Raw genomic sequence first — 9,647 nt, 5'->3', positions numbered from 1 at the left:
CAAAACATACACAGTACTGAACTTATAAACTTACAGTACTGAATACAAATCACAAAATTACTGGATGTACATGCAATATATTATTATTCTAAAAAATATGTGCTTAAAAACACAGATCAAAATGTAAATTTAGTTATTAATATTAGTTTCTTACAAATATAGATTATTATGCACATTTTATATATAAAATTATATATATAACTGTTGACTTTATGTGTTTATAAGAAAATTAGGGCAGTTGTTTTTCTCATTTTGCCTATTTAGGAATATATAAAGTTTTGCACAAGTACAAAATTTATCATCACCAACAATACTGAAGTGCAAATTGGCATAAACAAAAGAACATAATTAAAAAGTTTAAGTCTCCTTATTTTCCAAAGCCTTATTAATCTTATTAAAATTTTAAATTATAGGAAAAAAATTAGAAAGCACAAAACAAGAATTGTCACATATCTATAATATTTTGCAAACCATCAATCTTATTAAAGTTTCAAATGATGTGTTAACTAATCAAAGGATATAATTTTATTAATAATTATAAGAAACAACCAAAAACAATATATGCTTTAAAAACACGGATTAAAATCTAGTTATTCAGCTAATTTTCAACTATATATGCAAATGTTTTTGTACGGCAGGCAGTCCAGCATTAAATAATAATAACATGCCATTATTGTATGTGACAGTCGCATAGAATTAAACCTCATTCGTCTAACTTAGCTAGCATTTCTTTTCTTCTTGCAAATGGCCTATAACAAAACAACCAACTATTATGTTGCCACGTTGGTGTTTTGTGCTTTCACCATCAATATTGAAAGCACAAAACAAGAATTGTCATAATTCTTGACAATCTATAATAGTTTTTGTCAAGAATTGTCACATATCTATACTCTCTCCATTTCTTAGAGAGTGTCGTTGTGACATTTTTCACACAGATTAAGAAAGTTGTTGAAATATATGTAAATTGTAATTAATTATATCTCTTTGACCAATAGTATTTTAGATAAATAAAATTATTTATAAAATCAATGCAGTTTGCAATTAATTTTCAGCTGAAAGTTAGTATAATTTACATTGAAATTGTAAAGTGACACTCTTTGTGTAACAAGAAAATGAGGTTAGGGTGACACTTATTACGAAACACAGAGAGTAATATCTATCATTGATGACCATCATTAACTACAACAAAAGTATTTTTTTGTATAAGGATGAATTATTATGTCCGTAAAACTTCCAAAACACATTAAACCTGTACTATTGAATATTGATGATGGTACTCACAACAATTGTTAATGATGGTCATCAATGATTAATTTCTTACCAAGGCAGATTAGTACTGATGATATAGTTTCGGCTAACATTTACTACGAATATGGATTCTGGTCATAAGTTATGGCAGGAAATGGCAAGTGGTCATGGTGGCTGGCTAGCTGCTAGACATGGATCTTAATGACTTGTTACAGATATTTGAAAAGTCAGATAATAAGTTTTTATTTTTATTTTTAGTACTCTCTCTATTTTTTATTTTTTTAATATATGACATTTTAAACTACCTTTTATTTCAGATTATTTATCAACAAATAATAAAATATTTTCATTTTAATATTTAATATAAATTTTATTTTTATATATACGTTATATAATTTTGTATTTGGGAAATTTTTCTTATTATTGATTGAAACGTGCTAAATGAATCATTTATGATGTTTTTTGACTAATATAATTATTGATGTTTTGTTTAGAAAATGTATAATTTTATTGTTTTTATTTATGTGTCCAATGCCTAACTTTAAAAAAATAATAATAGAGGGGTATTGTTCAAAAAAGTATACATATATAAAGTATAGAAGATAATAAAGAAAGTTATAAACAAAAAGAAACAAAACAAAACAAAAATGAATAAACCATGAAGCCCTTTGTCAAAAAAATGAATAAACCATTTAACTGTCTAGACAATATTAATGCCATTAAACAAAGTACACGCCTCTCAAACCAATATCAACGGGTCGACGCACTCGGCACTCCCGCAAGTTCATGTCATCTCCAACCTAACTACAAAACACTATTTTAGTGTAATTTCTACATTAAAATTTCTCAAATTCAACTGTATAAATAACATTATTTTGCTGCAACACTAAAATTTTACATCAAATATAGTTAGGCCATCTCTAACCTAACTACAAAACACTATATTTACCACATTAAAACACTATTCATCCCACTAAAACATTATTTATTTATTTTATCAATAAAAATATAATTAAATGAATGATAAATAAAAAAAATTAATATATATAATATTATAAAATAATTTTAATATAAAATTTAGTATTATGGTTGGAGAAGAATTTGTTTTTAGTGTTGAAATTACACTAAAATAGTATAATTTTAAAACTAAAATAATGTTAATGGTTGAACATTCTTTTACGAATAGCCTTGTAGTTTAAGAATAATAGCATGTTACAAATTGTTTTGTCAATTGCTCGTGCGAGATGAGAAGAATCTAACCAATCTTGGTGGTGCTTGTTATGTCTCTCTATCTCCACATATGAAAGCCAGTGTTTTAGTCTAATTTTAATTTATTGATCAAAAAAATTATGTTCACAAATTAATTAAAAACAAAATAATTGAATAGACCAACTAATTTAACACCATCATGTTTGATGTATGCACTACAAAAAATACCATAAAACTACACTAAGTTTGTAAAAAAAAAAGTGCATGTGCACACCTTGTCTACACTGTACATCTGCCATTGAGTATAAAGGCACATTAAATAGAAGCGGTCTCTTGTTTCCTTAAGCTTCACACATAATACACAATTTTGTCACAACTCCAAACTCCATTCGCTCTCCTGTGACTAGCGCCTGTTTTAAGAAATCAACCAAGCAATAAGAGAATACCAAGGGAGCGCATGAGGTAACCAGGAAATACAGCTTCAAGTTGCATGGGGTTGCTTCAAACGAATATGTTCTCTTGTTTTTGCAGCCTATAAATAATCTTGGAATTCGCCATTAGAATGCCTTCACGAACATTTATCTTGCTAATGATGAGTTTTTGCTGTCAGAGCTTTTTAAACATATGTCTTGTCAGATCTATTCTATTACTCAAACTTCAGGTGGTTTGGAAAACCAAACCGAAACAGAATAACTAATGTAGCACAGATTCCTATGAAAAAATTTTATTATCTTTGCTAATGAAAAATGATAGAATAAAAGCAATTGAGAACTCTGAATCTACTCTTCAGCCTCATCAACTACTTTAGCTCAGTGGAAAAGTTAGGCCATGCTACAGAGTTTTAAATCATCGATACTAGATCCTTATAATTAGTGCCAAAATCCTGATACGTCGATAGTTGTATCATACACTCCATTGCCCATGAAAGGACCTCAAGTTCCGAGTGAAGTAATGAGATTCTTTGCAGTTGGTTCTTAGCTCCTAATAACTGAGTTACTCCTCATGCGTTTGTCTTATCCATCCATAATCCATCTATCATGCATCTTTCAGAGGCCAGTGCTTGTTCAGGATGTTGTATTTCCGTTGATTCTTCCATTTACTATTGGCTTCAAACCAAGTATGGCACTCTGAATCAGCATGTCAGACAGTTTCTGATGGGTCCCTATCTGACCTTCTAAATAATTTATCATTTTTTTTTATTTCTAAATGTACCATATAATCTAAAGGTATGGATCTATATCCAGCTCAGGGTCTTAAAAAAGATAGTCCATATTTGTGTAATGCCTTACGCTAAGGAAAACTAATGGCGGAGTTGGGCTTGCTTGTGCCCATTTCTGTAAAGCCGAAGGGTAATTAAATATGGAATGATTTATAGTTCCATCCTTTGCATCATATCTGAATAATGGTTGTCACATCGCATATGATAATGTGTCAAGTTGCATGTTACTGTTAATTATCCAGATATCATTTTTCGAATATGATGTTTTATTTTTAGTGAAGCTTATATCTTCCAAGCGAAGGCTTGGATTTTTATGATACTTGATTTTGTCTGTGTATATATCGTATCCTTTATATAACTCCAACAATATACATCTCGATGATATCCTTGAATTATGGCAAAGGATTGGACCAATGGGATATCCTTCGGATTGACGTAGTTTTCAAGCATCTCAGAGTTTCAACTCTTTGGACCCCCTATTATTAGCTCACTTATTGGCATCTTTGTGTGAACTACTGGTGCAATTGGTCTTGCCGATTTTGCTAGGATCGTTGGTACCTAAAGGTCTTCCCAAATTATAATCTCATTTTCGGAGTGTACCTTTTTCTGATTTCTAATGATATTTATGGTTTCGCTGCCATTTTACTCGTCCAACCTATAAGGGGTTATCAACCTTGTTCAGCCGCAAAGGAGAACTGTCTCTGAAATATGTTCCCCTTAAAACTCTTGCTACAAGGAATCTGGGAACTACATTAATTGCCATGACTATTTGCCTAGTAGGGTAAGACTGAATTCATGGATCATCATTAATCATATACCTCCCTTTTCTCTTATCTATAGAGCTTTCCCCATTTTTTCCAGTGTATACCTCGTCACGGACGGTTTCAGCTCCACTAAAAATTTGCAATGGCACTAGCTAAGTTCGCACAAGTCTCCAGCAATAATAGTAGAGTCAACATTATGTACGTATGTAGAGCCAGTAAGATAGAATTTATCAGTACTTCCTTTCCTCCCTATGTTAGCCATATACTTTTTCAATCATTAACCCGATTTTGCAATCATTCTTTCCGGAAAACGAACAACTTCTTTTTTGCACCACTGATTTCCTCAGGGATACCAAGATAAGTTTACATTCCTCCCTCATTTGTGATTCCCGTTGAGCTTTTGACCGCCTCCTTCACATGTCCAGGTATCTTCTTACCAAAGAGTAAGGATCATTTTTTTGAAGTTAACACATTGTTCATAAGTTTTTCATAAGTCTTGAGTGCTTTCATGACTTCATCGCGTTCATGAGGCTCCGTTTTACAGAAGAAAAGTTTGTCATCAGCAAAGAGAAGGTGTGATACCGGAGGGCTAGCATGTGAGACACCAACCTTGTTATCTTCCCTTGATTCTCCGCGTGATTAAAACGAAAATGAGTGCTTATGTGCATATGATAAAGATGAAAGGAGACAAAGGATCTCACTGATACAGTTCCATTTTGGGCTTTATTTACTCTTGGTTGGCCATTGAAAAGAACATGATATTTCACCGACCATACACACCACTCTTAGAGTAAAGGTAGCCTGGAACATGTTCTAAATCCACCCGCAACGGTATTGCTAAGAGATCAGGAGGATAGCTAGCTGTCTCTGGAGACCAAACACCAACCATAAGTGGCACCTCCGAGATTTGCCAGAATTTCATTCTCAGAACTCTGTTTCGGATATATGTATCTTCAATCCTAAACAGAACTGTCGTCTTTCCAATAAATTGGACGTATACTTTAGGCTTCTTCCCGGCTGCGTTCAGATTCGATTTATAGTGGCGTGAATCGAACCAGTGTGTGGAGCCGTTCATAAAATAACCAACTAAAAAACATTTTGATAAAGGCTCCGTGTCCTCCAAAAGCTCCACCAGAACCTCTACTTCTGCCACACCATCCTTTACCACGAACTGAGGACTCAGATCAGGAACTGCCGATACCCTCCATCAGAACCGAGGAGTACAAGGTCTTCTCTCGATTCTCAACCGGAGCTACCGCTGTCTCCTGCGATTTTGTTCCCCAAATATGCGTCTGCTTATCCCCTTCAATACTCTGTGTCGCTCCCGCTGCATTCTCTTTGTTCGCCGAGTCGAAATTTTGAGTTTCCAAAAGTCGTTGTCGCCATCGCTGTAGATCCTAAAATCTACACTAAGTATTTGATAGTGTTTGAGATGTAAATTGGGAAATAAAAAGAATGTGAGCAACAATATCTTTAGAACACAACAATGTAATCGAAAATCGATTGACAAAAATGGACTTTATTGAGTAAAGAGATCGGTTGCAATGAGTGAAATGAGATCTGAAACTACAAGAGAAAATGATCAAAGAATAGATCTAAAGTGGTGTAAAACGAAATCGACGTGTATTGTGTGCTATCTCTAGGTTTTTTCCGTCCCCTCCCCCCTCTCTACTTGATCTCTCCTCTTCTTTTATAGATGTCTCGCTCCATCATCCTCGCAACTTCTCCCGCGATCTCCGGATCCTTGAAGACTTCGTCTCGAGCTCGCGTGCTCGCTATGGGCTTCTCTCTTCGCGGCATATGTCTATCTCGGCCATTAAGAGAACTGAATGAAATTGGGTCCAACAATCTCCACTTATCAATAAGGTTTTTAGTCTTGTTTCTATAAACTTTTTCTGAAGAGTATATCGTCTTTCTATAAGGCTTATTTAGAAAATAACTAAAAAAAGAGAAATTAGATTTTTAGAGAGAAAGAAGAGAGAGATTGGAAGAAAAAAGAGGAGAGAGGGTGAGATTTAGTTAGATAGTAAATTTTGTTTTTTTCTTAGCTATTGGGTGGAAATTCCCTTTTATAAACCAATTTTCTTTGTATTGTTCTTGTAATCAATCCCTGAATTTTCAATAAACATCTTTAAATAATTCAGTGTTGAAGTTTTGTTTTTATCTCAAAAATTTAACACTTGCTTCTTATATAAGAAACATTTCACATGACACAATTAATGTTTGGATTATGCAAACTAAAGTGATCAATAAAATTAGAATAAGCTCCATATTAGGCTTAAAGCACACACAAGTAACGATTCTTGTAATAACTGTTTTAAATTCAAAACTTTATGTCTGGCAATGAATTATAAAAACAAATATTACTATATGTATTACTAATTACCATGAAACGTGATATTTCAATTTGATATATATAATAAAATCTATAAATTAATATTTTGATAATATTTTATATTAAATATATTAATTGATCAGTAAATTGAAATTTACTTATTTATTGTTTTGTAGTTTGTTATAATAAATTTATATAAAAAGATATTTGAAACTAGTTATACTTTAACCAATTAATTATCATGTTTATTTTCCCAATTTTGGTACAGAATTATTTTGTTATATACTTAAATTATTAAATGTATGGTATTATTGAGTTCTAGGTTTACATACAAGGCTTTCCAAAATATGCAATCATGTCATTGATTGATAATTATGTTATCTTAGACGATTTATTAATATCTGAGTATCAAAAGCCAAAAAAAGTATGTTACAAAAAGGAAAAGCCAAAAAAGTACTTGGGTAATGAACTAACGAATACTTTTTGGCGACCTGCAAGTTATGAATGAACTAATGAAGAATAAAGGCGTAGGAGGTGAATGAGCAAGCAAGCATTCTCTGCCCCTAATTACCTTTACTACTGTCCGTAAATAACACTGAAATATAGGTTAATTTAGACGGTCGGAGGAATCTCTTTAAGCATGTCTAGTTGAAGTAACCAGAGTAATTAAATCCTTCATTAGTTATTTGGATTTATTTCCAAAAAACTGAAATAAGAAACAATCACTTTGCTGTGCTTTATGTAGAATAAAGGAATAATCACTTTGACTAATCTCCTTTTATATGGGAAAATGGCTTATTCTCCTATGAACTAATTGTTCCCGCCTTTTTCACACACGAACTTTTAAGCCATGCTAAAAACCACACGAACAATGGAAATATTGCTTATTTCCTTACGAACTAATTATTTCCAGCTTTTTCACACATAAATTTTTAAACTTTGCCAAAAACCACATAAACTATGCTATTTTTTTAATTACATACACAAACTATCAATTTTAAGCTAATTTCCATAAAATCATAAATTGTATTATTCAAACATTAACTTAGTTTATGACAGGTGTATAGCCGGTTTAATTTGGGTTGATAAAAAAGGATAATACATCGTTTTGTTCTTTTTTTTTCTTTTGTCAACTGTTCTTTTTCTTCAAAAATCGTTTTACTCTTCATCATCAATTGAGAGTAGTTGCTGCTCTTCTTTCTTTATCCATCATGTAAAACATTTAGTTTTCTACAAAATAATAAATTTTATTCCCAATTAATGATGAAGAGTAAAACGATTTTTGAAGAAGAAGAGCAGTTGACAAAAAAAAAGAACAAATTGATGTATTATTTTTTTTATCAATCCAAATTAAACTGGCTTTACATCTGTCATAAACTAAGTTAATGTTTGAATAACACAATTTACGATTTTAGGGAAATTAGCTTAAAATTGATAGTTTGTGTATGTAATTCAAAAAATAGCGTAGTTCATGTGGTTTTTGGCAAAGTTTAAAAATTTGTGTGTGAAAAAGCTGGAAATAATTTGTTCATAAGGGAATAAGCAATATTTCCGTTGTTCGTGTGGTTTTTAGCATGGTTTAAAAGTTCGTGTGTGAAAAAACCGGGAACAACTAGTTCGTAGGGGAATAAGTCATTTTCCCCCTTTTATATTGACATAATATATAACTCGAAGCTTCTCCCCACGTTTTGCAATAAATCATTCACTTCATTTATTATCTTTTTTGAAAGTTGGCTTTATACACACAAAAAAAAACTCATGAGGTCATGATATGCATTTTGTGGATTTGTGTTACTATATTTTGTTTTGAAAAAAAAATTATGTTACTGTTGTTAATGTGTCAAGTATTCGGCATAATGCATTTTGTGGATTTGTGTTACTATATTTTATTTTGAAAAAAAAAATTATGTTACTGTTGTTAATGTGTCAAGTATTCGGCATAATGCAGTAGTTAAAAACAAAACTTAAAAGACAAAAGACAACATCCAAATTATTTTTTAAAAATGTATATTCAATAATTATTTTCAATAATTCATATTTTAATTAAATTATTAGATAATTTAATTGTATTAGAGATGTAATTTTTTGGTATAAAAAAAAATTGGAGGCAATTCGATAAAATAAAAATAAAACGTTGAAATGAAAGAACATTAAAATAAATTTTATCTTTTAAAATAAAATAAAATATTTTTCTCTATGAATTATAAAGTAACTATTAATATCACTGATATTATTGTAGAAGTTATAGTTTATATATTTACATATTATCAGTTATATTTATAATGATCATTTTCGTTATTAACTAGCTAATAAAAATCAGAAGTATCAATAGTGTAAACATAGTTATCTAGTGAATCGTTTTCTAACTATTTTATGAAGTTTTGTATTAGTTAAATAAAGGATTATTGACAATAGATGATTCCCTTTTTATAACCGTTGAGATTTCAAAAACTTCTAGATCCATAGATTAATCCCACAAAATTTGAATCCACTACACAACTAAGTAATCCATCTAAATGGTACGGCTAGATAGTCAAGACAAATCGATCCCAAGACGGAAGTTCCAACTATAATCTATTTACCATTGGAGCAAGACGACTTGTTTGATTAACAACACTGCAATCTGATTTTGTTTCTTTATTTTTTAAAGTTTGTCAAAATATTTTAATTGGTTGATCGGAATCACTATCAGACAAAATTTGGTTTACAATCATTCTTTTTTTTTATCAGCAACATAAACAAATTCCTAAAACTCCAACTTGATAACATGAATCCATATAAATGACAAAAAACATTTGTTGCTGAGCAGTGCATACCAAATTGTCAGTCTTTTTGTTGTGTGCCTATTGTATATAAATGAGTTGTGAGTAGC

The sequence above is a fragment of the Raphanus sativus genome, chromosome 2, assembly GCF_000801105.2.
Source record: "Raphanus sativus cultivar WK10039 chromosome 2, ASM80110v3, whole genome shotgun sequence".
In the NCBI taxonomy this organism is placed as follows: Eukaryota; Viridiplantae; Streptophyta; class Magnoliopsida; order Brassicales; family Brassicaceae; genus Raphanus; species Raphanus sativus.
This window is presented reverse-complemented; position numbering follows the sequence as displayed.